This window comes from Acomys russatus, chromosome 28 (assembly GCF_903995435.1).
Source record: "Acomys russatus chromosome 28, mAcoRus1.1, whole genome shotgun sequence".
NCBI lineage: Eukaryota > Metazoa > Chordata > Mammalia > Rodentia > Muridae > Acomys > Acomys russatus.
In genome coordinates this window covers 18,825,510-18,848,606 of record NC_067164.1, presented here as the reverse complement: position 1 = coordinate 18,848,606, position 23,097 = coordinate 18,825,510, and the positions used below count along the sequence as shown (strand labels likewise).

General features: G+C 46.4%; 1 protein-coding gene across 10 annotated transcripts in view; it reads right to left on the bottom strand.

Moving 5' to 3' along the window:
• Septin11 (septin 11) overlaps window positions 1–23,097 on the bottom strand; it is a 92,575-nt gene that overhangs the window by 44,314 nt on the left and 25,164 nt on the right. The window lies entirely within an intron of this gene.

Genomic DNA, 23,097 nt, shown 5'->3' with positions numbered 1-23,097 from the left:
CTCTTCTGGCTTGCAGGTGTACATGCAGCCAGAGCACTGTATGCATAATAAATAAATAAATAAATCTTTAAAAAAAACAACAACAACAACAACAAAGGGCCAGGATGAAGGAACTACCATAATGCAACATAGTTAAAACTTCTCAACACACAAAGCAGGTCCATCTTTATCATTGTCCAGGCTTAGTGGCACTTCTCCATGCAGGCTCTGCACACATAGTGTCCTCAGAGTAAAGACTGGGGGCAGGGGCAGTCAGGCATTGGAGTTGAGAGACTCATCCCGTGTTAAGTGACAGTGCTGACCGGTTCCACAACTTTGAGCACATCTCATGGGCATTAGAGATCACCTGTGAAGCTTTTTCTTCCTGAGCAACAACCACAAGCATCCAAGATATGCTTTCACGAAGATGAACATGCAAAGTCTCTGGGAGACAAGACTGCTGGTGCTCTGGCTACGTCACCAACTGACTTTGTGTTCAAATACTGAATTTGGATGAAGAAACAAACCTCAGTGTTAGGCTTACTGACTTATTCCTGCTGCTCCCACCTCTGTGTGTGTGTGTGTTTGACAACGTGCATGCATGTGTGTGCATGCGAATATGTGTGGAGGCCTGGGGTCAGTTTTGATTGGCTTTCTCAATCACTCTCCACATTATTTTTTGAGACAAGGCCTCTTGCTGAACCTGGAACACATCCAATAGGCTGCATTTTTTTACATGGGTGCTGAGGGTCTGAATTCAGGCCCTATGTTTGTGCAACAGGCACTTTGCCAGATAAGCTATTTCCCCAACCTCACAGTTCTGGTTTTTAGGTTAAAAAAAAAAAAAGAGAAAAGGCTTTGCACAATAACTTAGTCAATGATTTGCAAAGACTTTTTAAAATTCTCCTATTTCTGTATCTGGGATTATGAGTATGTCTTCATAACCAAAGCTAGCTCCATTCTCAAATTTCTATGATTGCTACATGGGCATAGAAATGTGACTTCATAAATGCTAAGACTGATAGATTTTAGTGGTTTTGTGAACACTAGACTGAGTACATACCAGCTCTAAAATTCTGATTTTATGAAATAAAGCGAAAACTTGAGGCCTTGCCTGTGTGGTGGCAGCTGCAGGTTTGAAGTCAATGGGACAGAGAACAGATGCCCAGTCTATGAATAGTCCCCTTGAAACCTGCCAACAGTAGCTACAAGACTAGAGAGCGAGCACTGAGCCTTGAGTGGAACAGCATGGGCCACAGCACACCAAACAGATTCCCTCACAGATAGGCCCAGTGGGCAACGGCCCTGGATGACGTGTGAGCCTCAGCAACAGTGCCGGACTTCTAGCTCCAGCCCGTGGGCCTGCCTTTTCCTTTCAGATACCTCAAGAGTTCATTCAGACCATAGGTATTTTTAGGGTGTTTACCACATCCGCTGAGGCGTGGGGAGGAGGAGCATGTGAAGCCAGCCCTGGATTATATTTAGAAATGTTTCCATAGCAGCTGTGTGGTGACTAGTGGGCACTAGGCTTGGAGAAGCCATCACACCAGCCTTCACTTCAGTTCTGTCCCACGTGCGTGTGTTCTTACACAGCAGAGAAAATGGCTATGTCCTTATACTGCCAATCATGATTTTAACTTTTGGGGCGAAAGAGGGATTGATGCTATGGACTCTGGCTTGCTGGGTTCCCAAATACCCGATATCCACCCATAAACCAAATCCCAGGAAGGCGTCGAGGAGTAATTATAGCTCTCAGCCCAGAGCCCAAAGCCTAGCATCTCATATTCTCACCGTTACCCAAAACACGAGAAGCTACCCACACGCCCACTGGGTATTTTTATACCCACTGGAAACCACACACAAAATGTCGAGTTACACAACATTTTGGCCCTGAGATTTTTGACATTTAAAGCCCTGTCCTTAGCTGGGCGTGGTGGCGCACGCCTTTAATCCCAGCACTCGGGAGGCAGAGGCAGGCAGATCGCTGTGAGTTCGAGGCCAGCCTGGTCTACAAAGTGAGTCCAGGATGGCCAAGCCTACACAGAGAAACCCTGTCTCGAAAAACCAAAAATAAATAAATAAATAAATAAAGCCCCGTCCTTTGCCCTTAGATTGTCTTATGAGATACATGATTTTTAAGGTGCCTTTAAATTTTATCATGTAAGCCAGATTCTTCCCTGTGTTAAAGAAGAGTCGCTGCTATCTCTGTGTGTGGTGGGTAAAGAGTAACTGGGAAGTTCTTTACCCAGCTTAAGAACTGGAGACATCACGCCGGGCGTGGTGGCTCACGCCTTTAATCCCAGCACTCGGGAGGCAGAGGCAGGCGGATCGCTGTGAGTTCAAGGCCAGCCTGGTCTACAAAGCGAGTCCAGGACAGCCAAGGCTACACAGAGAAACCCTGTCTTGAAAAACCAAAAAAAAAAAAAAAAAAAAAAAAAAAAAAAAAAAGAACTGGAGACATCGGACGGACCACAGGACCGCTCCCCTGGTAACTCGTACAACAGCGGAATGAAGTCCTTCTCCCCCGCACTCCACGACACTCATCATAGAAGTCACTATCCAAGAAACTCACAGTCTAGAGGGCCAAGTTTCAATGGACTGCATGCATTCCCACATTATCGACACTAACTGGGAACGACTCCTACGTTTCCCCCGCACTACTCCGGTGTCCGCCTGACTTCCGGTGGGAGTCCCCCACCCCCGCCCACTAGGGTGTCTGCCTGACGTCCGGTAGGAGTTTCCCCCTCACTACTCAGGTGTCCGCCTGACTTCAGGTAGGAGTTCCCCACCCACTTGGGTGTCCGCCTGACTTCCGGTGGTTCTCTTGAATTTCCCGATGTGTGCTGCAAACTGACACAACATTGAAATCTTACCCTCCCGTCCTAACTCCCCTTTCCCCAGAGTTTCTTGTTTCTATTAGTGGGATTTACCTGCGACGAGACTTCCGCTCTCACCTCAACTCTCAAGTCTTATCAATTCTAGCCACTTCCTCCCTCACGGCCTCTCCTGGCTTCTGTGCCTTGATTCTAACCCTTTCTACCCGTTCCTCTCTGCCGTGATTCTAAAGGGGATTCGGTAGCCAGAGGTTCCCTCCAAACTCCCTGCCACCTCAAGGGTGTCCAGGTCTCCATTCTTTCTGCATCTCCAACTTTGCATTTGACACCTTGACGAGCCGCCTTCAGAGCCTGAGACAAACCCAGGTATCTTCCCACTAGACGCCAGTAATTCCCGTTTGCTCTGATCTGCAAGGGCCTTGTATCCATAGCTATACCTTACAGACCCCACTCAAACATTACCACCAAATTCATCTTTATTATGAAATCTTTTGAAGGTGGGAGGGGGGGTTAGACAGAAATTTGAATACGAGGAGTCAGCATCTCCAGCCGGAGGCCTTGCACTTAGCCATCGCCAGTGCAGGCAGGGTGATCTGTGATGCTGCCAGACAGCCTTGGACACTAGAATGCTTTCAGCTACTATGGATGTCTAATATGTTCAGGGAGGGAAAAAACAAACAAACAAACAAACCTTTGTTCTTTGGCAGTCGTAAAAGGTGGAAATTGAGAATCAGGGTAGGCAGTGTGTCCCTGGTATATTTTCACTGCCTTGGCAATGCCAACACATTTTGACTTCTACAGCCATGGTACATGAAGCCTGTAATAGAAGGCTGAGTTTTCACCGTTTTCAAAACAAAAGTTGCAACATGAAGCCATTAAGTAAGCAAGTATAAGACCTTAATTGATGAGGCTCGCCCTGCTAATCTATCTGCTGAAGATCTGGTACTAAATGAACTCCAGAGCCCACTTCATCTTGAATGGAACTCGATTGTACAAAACAGCCAGTTTGAAATTTGACTGCTTCATTTTTCTCTTTTCAGAACCTGTCGTCTTGGGTGTATAACCCTTTGTTCCCCCTAAACCTGCTACTAAGTTCACTAAAGTAGAAGTAGATCGTTTTGTTATTCATTGATAAACATTGTTCCCAGCCCTAAATAGTTTTACAATGTAGCAGTAAAGTCAGGTCATAGTACATAGAATACTATTGAAGAGAAAAGTGATACATACCATTTTAACAGAAGGACAAGGGAAAATAGCTTTTGGCTATAGAAATTTGGAGCATCAGCCGGGCGTGGTGGCGCACGCCTTTAATCCTAGCACTTGGGAGGCAGAGGCAGGTGGATCACTGTGAGTTCGAGGCCAGGCTGGTCTACAAAGTGAGTCTAGGACAGCCAAAGCTATCACAGAGAAACCTTGTCTCGAAAAACCAAAAAAAAAAAAAAAAAAAAAAAAAAAGAAGAAAAGAAGAAGAAGAAGAAGAAATTTGGAGCATCATTGGAGCACTCCTGAATACATTAGTGAGACAAGGGTGGGACTTGCAGGGGCCTTTCTAGGTGACAGTCACATGTGTCCAAGAGCTCTCTTGGCAATGAGTGTACACTCTGAAGTTTCTAATCTGAAAGTTGTTAGAAGACGCGCAGCCGACTTCATTGCTGAGACAGTTACAGGACAGCTGATATTAAGAATGCCTGCCTGTCAACACCCAGTTCGGAATGCCTCTCTAGACTGTTCCACGGGTCCGCATCATACTGAAGCCGAGTAGGATGACAAAAAGCCCTGAGTCTGCAGACGTGGGTTTGAATCCCAGCTTTGTTTCCTACTTGCTTTCTGTCTTTATTCTGTCACAAAAAAAAAAAAAAAAGCGCAGCAATTGGCAGGGCTGTGTTTAATGGTCCTCAGGAAACACGAGTTTCCTTTTCCCAAGGGAGGCGGGAGAAAGAGACAGCTCCAATTCTAAAATCTGATATGAATTAGTTCCGTGACTGCTGCTAGACATTGCAGGAGAAAGGATCTGCAAAGCTCATGAACTAAACAATAACTTAAAGCCACCCTGAGGAGGGCAGACTGAACAAAAAGGGGGTAGGAGAGAGACTGAGGGCTCAGGCACAGAGGAAAACAACCCACCTTCCGAGAGTAAGCTCGGTTACAAAGCTGGAGGAACACAGAGAATGCATTCCTGTTTGCAGGCTCACTGTTCTAACAGCAGCAGCAGCCTCGGAGGCTGGACGCCATTCTGCATTCCCCACCCGCACTCCCGCTTCTATTTTAATCCATCCCAGACTCTGGAAATTAACAAGTTCAATGCGCCCAGATGGGCTCTACTGTCTACGTTCCAAGTGATACCCCCCTATTTTACTTTGAAAAACCAAACTGTTCAGCATCAGATGTGGTTAGCAAAGTGGCCTGTGCGCTTTGATCTTTATCAGGGGGCGGGAGCAAGAGAGAGCGTTGCCAAGGTACTGTTTTGTTATCATTAAAATACAACTATGAGGCCGGACGTGGTGGTGCACGCCTTTGATCCCAGCACTCAAGAGGCAGTGTGTGAGTTTGAGGCCAGCCTAGTCTACAAAGCGAGTCTAGGATAGCCAGGGCTACACAGAGAAACCCTGTCTCAAAAAAAAAAAAAAAAAAAAAAAGAAAGCAAGCAAGATAATTTTCACCTTTAAGGTGAAAAAGAGTTTCCTCCTCTTACATATACTTTTTTATTTAATTAATTTATTCAGTACATCTCAACTGTTATCCATCCCTTGTATCCTCCCGTTCCTCCCTCCCTCCCCCTTTCATCCTGTTCCCCTCCCCTATGTCTGTGACTGAAGGGGACCTCCTCCCCCTCTATATGATCACAGGCATCTTGGTAGCCTGCTATCCTTCCTCTGAGTTTACATATATTTTTTATTTGACATATATTTTCTCTGTGCAGATAAGAGCACTGGAGATGTTTGTGTACAAGATATGGTGATTAAATTATTGTCATAGCCTCAGTTTGTATACAGTAAATCATAGTGCTCCAGTGTGCCTCATCCTGAGGCTTAGATTTTTACATCTGTAAAGTCATGTGACTTAGCCAAAGGACCCAACCCCCCTCCCCACCACCCCACCCCCTCCCCTCTAAAGTCTCTGGTCCTATCACCAATTCTAAGATTTCCTTAGTCTGGACATCAGAGATGCCTCAGGCCACAGCTGTCGCTTGCTTAAGGAATGGCAGCATGGGAGAAACTCCAGGTGGCACAGTTCTGATTGCCAGATCAAGACAGCTTCATTTCAAGAGATGATGGCTGGCAACCAGTAGAGATTGTGTGTGTGTGTGTGTGTGTGTGTGTGTGTGTGTGTGTGTGTGTGCGCGCGCGCGCCCTTGTGCACCTGAACTTTTCATTTCTGCTTTTCCTGCAATAATTATCAATTAGTCAAAATTGTGTGGTTGGATCGTAGGCCTAGTGGAAGAAGAGGGAAGATAAGGAGGGGAGAAGGGAGGGGGGAGGAGGAGGAGGGGCGTGGAGAAGGGAGAGAGGAAGGGAGGGGTAGGGAGGAAGGGGAGAGAATGTTCTGTCCTCATTCTTCACAACTGTCCTGCAGCAACTGTCCTTTCTAACCTCCCCTGTGTCTGCAGTCTTTCCGAAAAGTTGAGAAGAACCCCAGTAGCTTGTGTGTGTGTGTGTGTGTGTGTGTGTGTGTGTGTGTGTGTGATCAAAGAGAATCTTTACCGATGTTTTTATCCCCCTTGTACTATTTATCCTGAGTAGCAATGTGCACTAGACATCATGCTATGATTCAGGCAAGTGGATGCTGGTCAGATGGCCACAGAGGTGTCATACACTTCCTGAGTCCTACCGCTTGCACACACCATTGTGAGTCAAGTGCCGGAGGATCTGCCGGTGAGAAAACAGCCTCTGTAACTGTGGAACAGTGCAGTGGCAGAGGGGGGAACCCTGTGTTGAAAATAAGGAAGCAATGCTTTGCAACTCTGTAACTCACGTAACCACTCAGACTTCAAGAAAGTTCGCCAGCCTACCTACCATATGTGGAAGCATATATAAGCACCCAAGTATTTCTGAGTACTAATTAAGCAGTTAACTCCAACGGAGGCAAATGCAGGCTCTATATTTCAGGCCATATCATCAGTGAAAACTGGGAGTGAGAGGAGGCAGCAGTGACTGGTTTGAGTCCTAAGAGGACAGATGGACAACTCCAAGCGAAGCACAGACGGACTCTTGGACAGCATCAATGGAAAGAGCAAGGGCACACCCACTTTGCTGTCTCTCCTTCCCAGGAAGACAGCCCTGTGGGGAAGAGGAGAGGTACTTTTCACTTTAGTGAGTTTCTGTTGGGTGGTCCTCTTTCAGGAGTACAGGCGCCACCAGCTGAAGAGAAAAGGCAAAATTCTCATGCAAAACCTGACTAAGCCACCTCCCAGTACCTGAAGAAATTCTGGCCTCACAAACTTACCCAAGAGCTAAGCTCCCGCCCCTTGCCCCCCATACCACTACTCTAACACGTACCCTTATCAAACTGTGATCTGGAGAGAACTGAATTGGTCTCAGACCCTCTTTTAAAAAAGATTGGTGTGGAGATGAAAACGGCCCTCAGTTCCCAAATGAAAGGGAAAGCAGTGGAATGTGAGTCACAGACCGAAGCCACAGCTATGACGCTCACTGACGGACCGACCTTCAGAATATGAGCAGTCTCAAGCATTCCCATTACCGCTGAGGGTCACATTCTTTAAGGGTGATTTGAACATCTGATACCATGAAATCCAAAGGCTGGAGCCAAGAAAGCCCCTGGGGATGCTTCCGCGCGCACGCGTGTGCGCACACACAGCAGAACAGAGCCAGAGAGAATGGGGTACGTTGGGAAGAAAAGGATGCTGGTTTCCCTCTGAGGCCCAGCTAGAGCTCAGACTGAGAAAAGTGGCATCCAGGGCCAGCTCCCAGGTCACAGAGCAGGCCAGTGGTAAATGCCAGCGCTGCCCACCCCACCCACCCTGGACACCATAGAAAGCCCTGACCAACGGACCCCACTACAAATGCTACTTTCTAGTAATTGTTTCCTTTAAAAGACTTTCAGGAGGGGCTGGAGAGATGGCTCAGAGGTTAAGAGCACTAACTGTACTTCCAGAGGTCCTGAGTTCAATTCCCAGCAACCACACGGTAGCTCACAGCCATCTATAATGTGATCTGGTGCCCTCTCCTGGCCTGCAGGTGTACAGGCAGGTAGAGCACTGTATATATAATAGATAAATCTTTAAAAATAATCATTTAAAAAAAAAAAGACTTTCAGGAAAGGTACTAATTCTACTTTTCTAGATCTTCGGGGGGGGGGAGGTACGCATCTGATAAAATCTGCACAAAGCTGTAGGTCTTGTAGAGAAAAGCGAAGAGTCCATCCACATTCAGACCATTCCAGAGGGTCCCCTATGCTCTGACTTGGTCAGTGGGGGCTTAAGTCCTCCCTGCAAGTTAGCGTCTCCCATCTGTGTCCACGTGCAATAATCTGCTGCCTCACTGGCATCGGTGCTGTCAGTCCACCAGCTAGATTCTATTTCTACACCGTTGAAAAGCCAGGCATTTGCAGGCGTTGCCTTTCCCTGCGCCTCTCCATCTAGATGACACCAAAGCCTGCCTCCAGTGTGGTAGTTGCCATCTCTCAGATGAGAACTTGGGTACCACCGGCTCCCTTCCACAGGGCCAAAGAAACAGAGGCAGACCTTTCAGAGAATGAACGCCCTGGACCATGGTTCCCCCTTCACCATACATAGACTGGTTAAGGAGGTCAGTTTGGTTGCTGGTAAAGGCCTATTTAATATAAAAGGTCTGCAAACACCACACCATTCTTCAGCTCTTTCTGTTTTCTGTAGAACAAATATTCATCTTTCCTAAGGCCCATCTGCTTTGTCTGGGGCTAGCATTTTACCTTCATTCCGTCCAAAATTAGATTTTTCCAGACAGCAACTCGAAAAGACACCACTGAAGTGTCCTGAGCCACAGCTGTGACTCCCAACCCCAGATCCAAGATTCGGAAGTGTTAACAAAACAGCCCATGGGCAAATAGCCGCCAAGTGTGATGACCCAAAAAACATCCAAGTGGGAGCAAAATTCCCCTTACAGACACCATGCTTTCAAAAAGTCTATTTAAACTCAAGAGGCCCAAACTCACTGGAAGCCAAGAGTTAACAACAACAAAAGGCCATTTCTTACATTTCTAGAGACCACAGCCTTTCTACTGGAGTCGGGTGACTAATGCCTGCAAGAGCCTCACAGATCCCCAAAGTGCTGACCAGAGCCAAGTCCCACGCTTAGGAATGACAGGATCCATGTGTGCATTCCAGGAATGCGTACACACTTTATAGCGCTCTGAGGAAGAAGGGTGGGAGGGAAGCAAACAGATGCAAAGTATTTACATGGGTACAGTGGCTTAGGGGCAGATGCTGCAGCTGTCCCAACCCCCCCCCCATCACAGTCACCTCAGAAAGCTAATACATAGAGCACCCATCATTTCAGACCCCTCAGGCTTTCTTGTGGGACCCCATACCACCCAACTCCATTTTTTGTTGTTGTTGGGTTTTGTTTTGCTTTGCTTTTTGAGAGACACGGTTTCTCTGTGTAGCCTTGGCTGTCCAGGACTCACTTTGTAGACCAGACTGGCCTCGAACTCATAGAGATCCGCCTGACTCTGCCTCCTGAGTGCTGGGATTAAAGGGGTGTGGCACCACCGCCCAGCTACCCAACTCCATTTAAGACATACCAGGTGTCTACCACACAACCGCTGTTTAATTCCTCATGGGGATCACGTTGGGCCTTTCAGAACAGTTTTCTAAAAACATGGGTGAATTCACCATCCAGAGAACTGCGCAGTCGGAGTGCGCTGGAAGTCTTCCCCCTCAACTTTTTATGCACCATTCTATTCCTCCTGTTCATGAATCCATTCCCCAGCACTTCCTGTTTCAAAACCCCTGTGGCTTAGTCTATGTATTTTATTCACTGAATGCATTAGTCAGCAAATGATAAGACATGGATGGGACACTTCCTTCCCCAGGCCACCGTTTCTATCACCGGACATAAATTAGCACTTCCTTTTTCAAAGACACCATTTATTTCTGTCCATTTATGAAAAGGTGAAGGGGGGTGGGATTGGCGGCAGGAAACACACACACACACACACACACACACACACACACACACACACACACACTGGTTACAGCAATGAACACAGACTGGCAAGCAAGTGAAGCAATACTAAAACAGTCAGGGCTTGGGGTAAAAGTACCAGGGTTCATCCTCAGTCACAACCTGGCCATTTTCTCCTCCTAAGATGATTCAAATCCTTAAGCGAAGCTGACCCAGTCACCTCTGACATACCTGACAAGCATCTCAGCATATAATAAATACGCTCTTAAGAAATAAACACACAAAAAAAGCCAGGCGTACTGGTGCATGCCTTTCATCCCAGCACTTGGGAAGCAGAGGCAGGCAGATCACTGTGAGTTCAAAGCCAGCCTGGTCTACAAGGCAAATCCAGGACAGGCAAGGCTACCCAGAGAAACCCTGTCTTGAAAAACCAAGGTGGGGGTGGGGGGCAGGCAGGCAGACATCTGACCTTATTCTACAAATAGCACTTAAATGATTATGGCCCAAATTTGTAAGCCCTTGTAAAGGATTTCATGGTGTCTCAGGCTCAGCTCTGGAGGAAACACTGCCCAGACAGAACAGAGGTTGTTCGCATAAATTTAGGGTGTGTATTCATTCCTATAGCCTCGTAACACATTACCAGAAACCTAGATGTTTATAACACACTTGCTTTTAGCTCTCTTAGTTTCATAGGTCATGAGTCAGGGGGGTCACAGGGCTGGGGTCTCTGCTCAGGAGAAGACAAGTCTGGCACCACAGGCTGGCTGAGCCGAGCCGAGCCTAGCCTAGGCAAAGTCTACAAACAACCGTTCAGGTGGTTGAAAGCCTCAATTCCTTGAAGCTATGAAACTAAAGACTGCCTCTCCTTGCTGGCTGCTGAAGTGTAAGCTTAGCTCCAAAGGTCATGACAGTTTCTAGCCATGTACTTCCCCACACCACTTCAGAGCCAGCAATGGAAAGTCCCCTTGAGCACCTCTCTCGTTTGGGATAACCTTCATCAGGAAGGGTCCAGTCCCTTATAAAGAACAGCCTGGCCACACCAAGTCCACCCAGGATACCCCCCCCCCCCACTTATAACTGAATCGCTTCATTGCTAAACCACTGTGGTGACCAGTCCTGGGAGACAAACGGAGTGTGTGTATGCCAGGCAGCTGGGGTTGAAGGCCACCTCAGGGATCTGGCAAACCTGAGAATGTGTCAGGACAGGACATCATCAAGAATATCCTCAATTCAGGAAAGACTACAGCTAAGATTCTGGGGGAGAGGACAGAAATTAGCACTGACATAGCAAACTAGATGGTCCCAGGTCAGCATGGTGTCCCCTCTTGTTTACACTGAATCTGACAATCCTACACGGGCCACCGACTGCCTGCCTGGAGTTTTCCTCCTTGTGGAAGAATCTAGTACAAGAGAACTTTGCAAATTGATAGGTGCTGGTCATGTGACAGGGATCCCAGGGATGGAGTGATTACTTGGGAGATAAGTCAGCAAGATAAAAGAGAAGATGACTTCCAAGTGTTTCCTGATGAAATATAGTAGGGAATGTTACAGGGTTGGGTGATGAAAGTTCGCACAGCCAAGGCCTCCCTTACAGGAGGTCAGCTGTGATCAGAGTGGTTGCAGAAAAATTACTGGAGATTACAGGAGAGAAAGACGCTAAATCCGACCACGAAGGCAGCAAAAAGCAACTCCAAAGGCACAGAAAGAATGAACTAGAAAACACCAACCACCACAAGCTGAAGCCCTGGGACTTGTGAGCAGCTTCACAGTTCCGTTTGCTAAATGCTTCTTGTAAGAAAACATCACGAGACACACCCAAGTGGTGGCCTTTGTACCTCCCCAACCTGCCACCGCACGCTCCAGAGATCCAGACACAAGCAGTGGGTGAGCAGGCATTCTGGGAAGATTCTTCCGTTTCTTTCCACCCAGTGAGCTATGATCTTATCTTCTCATCTCGCCAGCAGAACACAGTACAGAACTGTCTTCCGTCCAAGGCTCTAGCCCACATTACCAGACTGGGAAAACCTATCTACACAGTTTGCTATTTGGTGCAAACTTTCTCCGGGCAGGAGCACAGCTTGCAGAGACCTGACAGAGTGACAACAGTCTGTTAGTTATGACTGTAACCCCTGTCCTTCTAGACACACTGAAGGCTTCCATTTCTTTATTTCCTTTTTTTCTTTTTTTTTTTTTTTTAAAGGACCCAAGAGAATCAACGCCCTCTGTAGCAGAAGGGGACTCTTTCTACCTTGCAAGGCTAACTGCACATCCTAGAAGCATCTGTCTAGCTGGGGAAACAAACTGGTTGAGGGGTTTTCCTTGACCAGACCCAAGAGGCTGTACTGTATTTTAAGTGTCCTCTGGCTGGGTGATTTTAAATGCTGGCTTTCTTGTCTCATTCAGCTAAGGCAAAACAAGCCTTCTTTTCCCAGGCTGCCTGCTTGCATTGCAAGAATGTTCCCACAGTCTCCTCCGCCCTCTATTGTTGCCTAAACTTAGTGGCTTTTTATTTTTTCATTATTATCGGGTTCGTGTGCCTGAATAACCACAGAGGACCCAAGTAGATCATGGGGAAATGCTTCTCTACAGACAATAACTCTATATAAACCCTATCAGCCTCAAAAAAAACAGTTGCTGAACTACATGTGACGTCACAGGCTCCGAATCCGAGCAAGTTATCACACACAGCACTAAGGGCTGGGTCAGCAACCCAGGGGCTCAGCAAATGAGGCGGCATCCAGTTCCCCTGGACCGCTCAGACTCAGCTTAATTGATTTAAAGTGTCAGGGGAGCTATGACGAGGGATATTTCTGACAGCCTCTGATCACATGGTTACAGAGAAGGGATCAGGCTGAAATCAAACCCCAAAAGATTAGAGAGCTCCGCAGGAGACCCCTGCTGTAATTCACACACTCTGAGGAGACAGAAAGAGAGAAAGTTAGCCGAGACCCACAGCGAACAAAAGACCAGAATTAGCATAAGGCTTGGGCACTGGTCCAAGGAGCTGCCATTAAACACTCCCAATGCCAAGTGCTTTTATCAGAATATTATCCAAAGAGTGAAAGTGAAAGGCAAGCAGGGGAGTAATTGGCAATTAACACTGGCAAAAGAAAAAAAAAATCCTGGCTGTCTGAATTTGAGAAAAGTCCAAGCTTCAAATCCTTATCCACCCGGACAGCCTCAAACCGCCTACCTTCCTGTAACCCTAGCTCCCCAGTTAAAACCTCCTCTGCCACAACTGTGTCTAACGCACACACTTGTGACCAGGAGCAGGGCTGGCACAAAGCGGCGGTGGCAGCTGCAACCGCGAGGTAAGGGAATGAGACTTGGCAGTTCATCCCCGGGTCCGTCTCACTCCAACCTCCCGCCCACTCGAACCACATGCTAATTCATGAGGCATATTCACAGGCACCTGAGGAAACTGGTGAAGCCCCGGTCACCGTGGAGGGTAGAACAACAGTCAAGTTGTCTCACAGTTTTGCCTGTTACTCGGGCACCAGGGCGGGAAAACACAGGGAAACCCATCCAGAGCAGAAAGAAGCTCTACAGCGAGCGCCAGACACTCAGAAAAGAACAAATGAAATCCTCCACTTGTTAAAAAGGTTGTTGTTGTTGTTTTTACTATTATGAGTCTGAGCATTTGTCTGCCTGTATGTGTGTGCCTCATATATGTGCCTGATTCTCAAAACCAGCGGAGAGGTCGTTGGCTCCCCCTGGAAATGGAGTTACAGATGATTGTGAACTGCCAGGTGGCTGGTGGCAACTGAACCCACCAGTTTTCTCTAAGAGTAGCCAGTGCTCTTAACAGTTGAGCCATCTTTCCAGCCTCAAGTTCTACTATGGTTTGTTTGTTTTTAACCACCCAAAGAAGAAAAAAAAAAAAAAAAAAAAAAAAAAAGAGAGAGAGAGAGAGAGAGGGTCTAACATTTCCCTTAAACAACCAACAGAAAGCCATGGACCATTCTCGACCAAGCCAGGACTTACAACAGGCACTAGCAACAGCGAAAAGGCTCCCGGAGGCTGCCCTGCCATCCACCCTTCAAGTTACCAGCGGACTCGTCCCCACCACCACCAACCAGCAGTAGTAACAGCTACAGGCGAGCACCAGATCCAACCCTGAAGAAAATCCCACTCTGGAACCCTGTGAAGCAGATGGAGTTTTGCTGCTTTTTCACAGATGGGGAAACCAAACTCGATTAAATGGCAAAGCCGGAGCTTGAACCAGTTCTACCAGATTCCAGGTCTGTCTCCACTCACACCTTGCACTGCACAGTTAAAACCAGATCTCTCTCTGATGTCCTCTTCTGGCCTGCAGGTGTACATGCAGGCAGAGCACTGTATAATAAATAAATCTTAAAAGAAAAAGAAAAAGAAAAAGAAAAAAGAGCTGGGTGTTGGTGGCGCACACCTTGAATCCCAGCACTCGGGAGGCAGAGACAGACGGATCACTGTGGGTTCAAGGCCAGCCTGGTCTACAAATCGATTCCAGGACAGCCAAGGCTAACACAGAGAGACCCTGTCTCCAAAAAAAAAAAAAAAAAAGAAAGAAAGAAAGAAAGAAAGAAAGAAAGAAATGTAAAACCAGATCTCTCAAAGGATGCCCAATCTGCACCACGCCACACGTCAGCTCCTCTGCATCCTTAACTTGTAAGCAAACACTGCATTCTTCAGTGAAGAGTCCCTCACTTCCTTCTATTTTTACAGATGTCCACCGTATCTGGACCATTCGTCACATCTTACAACTAGCAGTACACTGTTTCCATACTTGTTGGGGTCCCAGAAGAGTGTTTCTTGTTTTTTGTTTGTTTGTTTTCAAGAGGGGGGGTTCTCTGTATAGTCCTGGCTGCCCCAGAACTCACTCTGGCTGGCCTCAGACTCACAAAGATCTACCTGCCCCTGTCTCTTGAATGCTAGGATTACAAATGTGTGCCACTGCCCAGTGTTTCTTTGTTTGTTTGTTTTCGAGACAGGGTTTCTCTGTGGAGCCTTGACTGTCTTGGACTCACTTTGAGGACCAGGCTGGCCTCAAACTCACAGCGATCTGCCTGCCTCTGCCTCCTGATTGCTGGGATTAAAGGTGAGTGCTGCCACATCCGGACAGAAGAGTGTTTCTTAAGAGCATCTTACTTTGAACTTTACCCACTATAACAGAAACCATCTACAACAAAGGCTGTATGTTTACAGACAATGAATGTAGACACTGAATTGTCATAAAGTCTATTATGACCTGCCTTCCCCCCATCCCACTCCCCCTCAAAAAATCCAAAGAAACAAAGGTGACTGAGTAGCAATACAAGGAGAAAACCTACAGCGCTCAGTATGGGCTGAAATGCCTCTGGTACATTTGATGGAGGTCAGGTTTAAATGGGACTTGGAACATCGGAAAAAAACGAGACATGAGCCCTCTAGACGTGTGCTTCAGTATGGACTCTTCCAGTGCTTAACCCCCAATAGTTGTAAGGATCCGGTGACAAGCAGGCTGCAGTAAAAGTCCTTGTCACCATGGTATTAGCCGCCCTAGGGAGTGTATAAAGCCAGTTCCTGGACATGGCCACACTCGACCACAGTAGAGTACCCGAAGCCGGTCTCAGGGTGTAACATCATCTTCTGAGATGGGGAACTGTAAAGGCTCTCAGTTGCAATGGCCCCCATGTGGGAGCTTATATGGCAAGAACAATGGGTCAGGGTCACAGCAGGAAGGAAGAGGGGGGTCCCCAGCCACTGCTGGGACGGAGTCTGTACCACTCCCACACAGAAGAGGAGAAAGCCAGCACTGGAATGATAGAGCGTGCGTATAATTCCAGACCTCCAGAGGCTGAGGCCAGAGGAATGCGACTTCAAGGGCAACCTGGGCTACACAGGGCCCTCTCTCCAAAAACAAACAAGACCAAACAAAGGAGTAAAAATTCTAATCTAAGGATGATGGGTCAAGGTTAAGCAGCCTGCAGGGACCATTCACGTAAGATCACCAAGGGAGCCTCTCAGTAGGGAAGCAGGAACAGGCAGAGAAGGGCAGAAGAAGGCGGGATGCAGTAAGCTATCCCAACTGATTCAAACCACATGCCCAAGCCTGGAAATTCCTGGCCTCCCCCTCAGGGAGGAACTGCACACAGATGTGGCCAAACCCCCTCTGGGCTGTAAGGAAGAACAACTGTTCTCCATCCTCCCACCTCCCACACGCAAGAAGTCACCCACCCCCATCGAGTTAATACTAAGGAAAGAAAAGATGAACCTTTGGGGGAAAGAAGGCAGGTCCACATTCATTCCCACATCCTGTTAGAGGAAAAGTGAAGGACTTTGGGTACTTGGGTATTTAAAATTATATGCGTGTGCGCAAGAGCACGCATTCACACACACACACACACACACACACACACACACACACACACACACACACACACACACACACACACACCACACAGAGGTTTCCTGATGAAACAGTATTATATGTTCCTGAGCTTATATAAAAAGCAAACCTATAAGGCTGGCAAGATGGCTCAGTGGATAAAGTTACTTGCCACAAAAGCCTAGTGACCTGAGCTCAATCCCCAGAAAAGAAAGAACCAGAGCCATGAAGTTGTCCTTAACTACACGTGTGTTCTCCCATCAAGTACACACATATGCACAATAATAAGTTTAAAAATTAAAAAACCTTTAGTAACTAATAATATTTTACCCTCACTGGCTAACATTTATGTTTCTGCAGGGTGGGCTAGCCTGGGCTTAGTGGAATTTCACTTAAGTTGTTTCAGTTAACTTATTTATTTACTCAGACTCCCATTTCGGAAGACATTTTAAGTCCACTCACCTTCTTTGACATGTACTTTTCTGTGGCTCACACTTGGGAACAAAGTTCAAGTCACCAGCCGCGATGACACCAAAACAAACACCCACTGTGCTGACTGTCTGGTGATCTCCAGAACCCTTACAATTTGGCCAGGCCTTGGAAATCGCATCCAGGTGTCATTTACTTAGGCACTAATATTCTTCCATAAGTGCAGTGTAACAAGTGGAAACACATTTTAAAACCAAGCTTAAATAAACTTCAAATCACATCTTATGTAATATCATATTTGCTTGCCAGTGAAAATCAGCAGTCATTTTCTCTGGAGCCTTTTCCTACACTTTAAATTCCTCTCCTACCAAACCCACTTCCTGTAGAATAAATGCGGGACCATTCTCTCCAACTCATCCCACACGATACTGTGCAACTGGACTTACCTCAAGACAGACAAACAGGCACAAGAATAAAGCTATGTTCACCACTACACCCCACAGCTAAAATTCCCCCAAGGCTTTCCCATGCTCCGCCTGCAGAGCCAGCTTCATCGTCATCATCACCACCATCGTGTGCGCACTACTGCAGATGGAATCCAGGGCCTCATGCATAGCAATGAAGCACCCACCCAACTCTGTGATACAGTCTACTCAAAGACATTCAATAGTATCCCTCTGGCCTTTAGTCTCATCATCCATAAGAGGGATGGGAGGCAAGAAAGGAAATTGTACTTTGTTCTTACGTTACTACTTCCTGTGGCCTATAGGAGATGCTGTCCCCAAAAAGCCTATTCATGAAATCAGTACATAAAACCATGTTCTGTTTTTCTTTACAATGTTGCTTCCCATGGGCTACAGGAGACCTTGCCTCAAAGAGCCAAAATTGGAGCTGGAGAGACAGCCGAGTTTGAGAACTTGCTGCTCTTGCCGAGGACCCAGGTGCAGTTCCCAGCATTCAAATGGCCTCTCAGACTCCAGATCCAAGAGATCTGGCCACCTCTTCTGGCTTTTGTGGGCTCTTGCACTCATGTGGTACACACAAACTCACTCAGACTGCACACACAGACACATAAATCAAAGATATATCGTGCCAGGTGTGGCAGCATATGTCTTTAATCCCAGAACTTGGGAGGCAGGAGCAGGTGGATCTCTGTGAGTTCAAGGCCAGCCATGATGATATAATGACTTCCAGGACAGCCAGAGCAAAATAAAAGCCTAGATAGATAGATAGATAGATAGTCAGACAGACAGACATAAATAGATAGATGATAGATATTTTGTTTTTCTTTAGAGTGTTATTTTACAGGCCACTCCACTCACGTAGTCACCAGAAGTCCTAACTTTTAAGTCACAGAATGCACACCTCCTTCCTCAAGGGAAAGGCTTCTCCCACCCAGAGCAGAGGGAACCGGAACACAGAGGCCAGGGGTTACTTCATGAGTGTCCCTCCAAATGTAGTCAGAAGATCCCTGGGGATCATTTTTTTTTCCCAACCCCCACAGCCTAGCAGATGTGGCTGAGGTACAGAGATCTTGCCTAGCATGTGTGAGGCCCTGGGTAAGATCCCCTACACTGCTGAGCCAGCCTCACATCCACTGGGGGCGGCAGCTTCACGTACTTCAGCTAAAACAACATACGGCATTAGAGCCAATGGTAAATTGATCCAAAGACCAGCTGCCACTGAAAAGATTTACAAAAATGTGACATTATGAATCAACTCTACATTCTTAGTTTAAAAAATGGTTATTTTTTTTCTCATAGAAAAATGTTATTTATGTCAATGTGTGATAAGTTTATTATTGTTCCTTTAAATGAATTTAGCAAACGCTTTTAAATTTGGTTAACAGTAGATTGGAGTTGCAGCAAGAAGCCCTGGGAATGCCGAAAAGAAAGGCTTTGTTTTAGCATAAAGTATACCAACTAACCCAAAATGTTCCAAGCTAACACTATCACAGCACATGTACTGAATGGCAGAGTGCTAACAAACATGCCTTGTATTATCTGTAAGGCGTTCACTGCCCTTCACTGCTTATGCTGAGGGGGTCACACGAGCAACCCAATTTACCCAGGCTGCATTACACAGCCCTGGCAAGGCCTGCATTGTTTCCCAAGAGTGGCTCCCATGAGCACTCAACTGCTCTGAGAACCTGAGTTAAACCTGACCCATCCCACCTGCAGCCAGCTCCACAGTGCAAACATTAAACAGGCCCCTGAACAGGATCGACACCAGCGAGAAAAACTTGCCTCCGGACTATCTAGACCGCCTTTCCTTCTACTATCCCTGAATTTTCAGTGTAAGCAAGTCAGGGGATTTGGCTCAGTTCTGGGTCTGTGGGCCTTAAGCAGGTCATTTATTCTCCTGGGTCTCAGCTTCCTTCTCTGCACAAGAAAAGAACTGGAGGACTGAGTTCTTTAAAAATCCTTCCTGCGCCAGCACACTATAAAACCCTGAACAACAGCAGCCCGAGGGGCACTCACTTGCCCCCCACAGCAGCTCACACAGGCACTGGCAGAGCAACAATGCGCATCTAACCAGTCAACAGCACCAGGGCTGAGTGGAAGTAAAAAAAAGCCAAGAGAAAGAGGTAGAAGAGAAAGCCAGCGCAGGGACATCCTGGCTGCTTTCATCTCAACATAGGCCCCTGGATAGAAAATTTGCAAACCCCACACCAAAGGGACGAGGTCCTGACAGGCCACACTTAAATGAGAGGACAACATCTGAGTGAGCAAGAATGATGAAAAAGAAAAATGTCCAGGCTCAGAAATAACATTTCTCATACAGAATCTGGGTTTAAATTCACACACAGACACACACACACACACAGGAAGAAGAGGCTTAAAGGGAAAGGAAAGGAAAAAAAAGACAAGGTTGTAGAACAGATGTGATATAAAGAAGGCAGGAGAGAGAGGCAAATAACAATATAAATAAAAGTGTAATCAGTTAATGTATAAGGGTATCTGTATGCAAGAAAAATGCCATCAGGAAACCAATCACTTTGTATCCTAACCAAAATAAGTTAAGGAAAGAATGACAAACAGTGGCCCACAACTCTCATCCCAGCAGGACAACCAGCAGTTCAAGACCACCCTCAGCTACCAGTGAACTGAAGTCCAGTGAGACTCTCTCAAAAATAAATAAAATATAAGTATTGAAAGTCACAACAAATATTAGAAAAGTCTTGAAATTACTAATAAAACTGATGAATATTCAACAAACTTAGCGATTAAAAAATGAGTGAAGCCGGGCATGGTGGCGCATGCCTTTCATCCTAGCACTCGGGAGGCAGAGGCAGGTGAATCGCTGTGAGTTCGAGGTTAGCCTGGTTTACAAAGTGAGTCCAGGACAGCCAAGGCTACCTAGAGAAACTTTGTCTCGAAACACTCCCCCCCCCCAAAAAAAAAGAGTGAAAATAGAAAATAGTTTTTTAATTTTTTAAAGAACTGGTGAAAATGGGAGGCAGGAAGCGAGGGCCATCATCTGGGGTTCAAACGATGGTGTAGATGCCACGAAGATGTCTTGATACACAAACAGAAGCATCAGCTCCCCAGAGGGACCACCAGTTCAAGTCCAGCCTAAGGTCCTATCTCAAACCAGCAAAGCTCACAAGCTATGAAGAAGCCACAGGCAAATATTACGCCACTTTGCAAAGGGACTTGGGAATCTTCCCTCTGAGAAGACGCGCTAGGATTTTTATTTTAAAAACATCCAACCATCAATCAGGCACGGTGACACACACCTTTGATCCCAACGCTCAAAAGCTAGACCTAGTGGAGCTCTGTGAGTTCAAAATTACCCTTGGCTCTTCATAGTAAGTTCCAGATCAGCCTGGGCTACATAGTAAAATGTTGTCACAAAACAGTAACACCAAACAAGCATGCAACAACCCCTGACCTACATCTGTAGATTTATTTCTTTGTAAACAAAACAAAGAATCAAAACCTGAGTTTAAAAGCCTGAGGCATTTGTTTGCCCAACAGGCAAGTTGTTGGCCCTTCGTGGGCTTTTCTCCTGATGGTACCACACAGGGGCAGCTGAGGAAGTGTGGGATGGTAATCAGTGGTTCTCGGTGTTCTTCTTTTTTTTTTTTTTTTTTAAAGACTTATTTATTTTATTTATTGCATATGAGTGCTTTATCTGCAGAAGAGGGTGTTAGATCACATTATAGATGGTTGTGAGCCATCATGTGGCTGCTGGGATTGAACTCAGGACCTCTGGAATAGCAGGTGGCTCTCTTAACCACTGAGCCATCTCTCCAGCCCGGTTCTCGGTGTTCTTAACGCCGCGACCCTTTAATACAATTCCTCATGTTATGGAGACCCACAATCATAAAAGTATTTTCGTTGCTATGTCACAACTGTAATTTTGTTATTGTTATAAATTGTAATATAAATATCTGTGCTTTCCAATGGTCTCAGGTGACCCCTGTAAAAGGGTCATTAGATATCTAAAGGGGTCTCGACCCACAGGTTGAGAAGCCCTGGAATAGCTGCGACACTTGACTTGTCCGCATAGGGTTAGTGTTAATTACTACTACTACTACTACTGATGATGATGTCATTTCCATAGAAACCATCCGAAAGGTGTTCAAAGCTGCCCCAAACAGCTAAGACCCTCTTGAAAGACCCTCTTAAAAGACCCTCTTGCTACCTTCCCTGCTCTCTTCCATTCAGCTCAGCCTCTACCCAACGGCTAATTAGGAGTTACATGCTAATTATCTATCTAGTAAAGGTTTCCTCAAATTACAGAGCTTAAGTGCCTGCCCCCTGTAAACTGGCTGGGCTCTGGAGTGTCTTCCTTTCATGTCCTGAGATCCAGGCTCTTCCCTTTCTGGCCTCTTTGACTTGTTTCTAACTTACTAGTTCAGGGCGTCTCCCACATGAGTGAATACTCAGTTCGTGTAACAGACGCTGAGACAGTTAAGTACAATTTAATAAACTGGTGAAAAGTGAACTAGATTCCAAAAGAAGACACCAAAAGGCCAAGCCACCGAGAAAAAGATGGCATGCTTTAGGCTTCTATGTGAGACACCAGAGAGAAAAGTAAAGGGATGTGTGGGTAGAAAGATATTTAGACTTAACAAAGAATGAGTGTCAACAAAGAGAAAACCTAATGGTGGCGGGTTGGGGGACCGTATGGATAGAAACAAGTCATTCACAAAAATAATAAACAAATAAATAAGCGAGCCCAGTCTGACTACTAGAGTGTAGGAATTGGGGATCACATTCACCAGGGTAAGAGGCGTGGGCCACATCTAGCTTAACCTAAAGACTACGAGGGATAGGTAGGAGCAAAGCTCTAACGTCACCATACATAGCTCGGCCTTCCATATGACACAGTGCATTCAGGACTCTCCGCCCTCCCTTTTAAGCTATGTGCATGGTGAATAGTATATGTACGTGTCTGCGTAAGTGCATCCACCTGTGCACGCAGGTACACATGCACAAGTCTGCATGTACACAGAGGCCGGAGGTCAACACTGGTGTGTTCTTCCATCCCCGGCTGCCATACTTTCTGGAGCTTGTCTACTCAGCTAAGTTGGTTGGTCAAGGAGCTCAGGATGTCTTCCCGACTTGGCCTCCTGAGGAGTGGGGGTTTGTCTTTTTATGGCAAGGTGCTGGGGATCTGTGCACAGTTTCCCATGCGTGGTTCAGGCAGGCAGGTGGGTCATACACAGGCAGTGTCGGTTTAGGGTAACTCTGACTTTGGGGGAAGCTGCCTCAGCAAAGGGGAGGGGTATACCTGGGACCTCACAACAGGACCTTCTTCCTTGCTTGGTCTTCTTTCAATAGACAGTGCATCACTGATTACCTCCAAAGTTGCCCTCATTTTAAAGTGGTTTTCTTTCCCACTCTCGCAAGTGAATATTACCGTATTATGAGACTCATAAAAGCCCTGGCCTATTCCTAATGATGGTGCCACGCCTACACAAACTCTAAGATCATAATTAGGAAGCACCTCACTAACCCTTCTCAACTTCGTGTTCCAGAAAAACATGTAAAATGATGTCAATTTTTAAAATAGTCAATGTTTCCTTTTACCAATATACACCCAGACTGGTCTGCACGAAACACATTATTATGGAAACTAGTATCTTTTTTGTTGTTGTTGTTGTTGTTGTTTTGTTTTTTTGAGACAGAGTTTCTCTGTGTAGTCTTGGCTGTCCTGGACTCGCTTTGTAGACCAGGCTGGCCTCGAACTCACAAGAGATCCGCCTGCCTCTGCCTCCCGAGTGCTGGGATTAAAGGTGTGCGCCACCACGCCCGGCCTGGAATCTAGTATCTAAACTGAATATGTTAAATAACATGCAGGCTTAAAAACTCTATGTAACTCATATTAAAAGAAGGAGAAGAAGAGGAAGGAGGAGGAGAGGAAGAGGAAGAGAGGG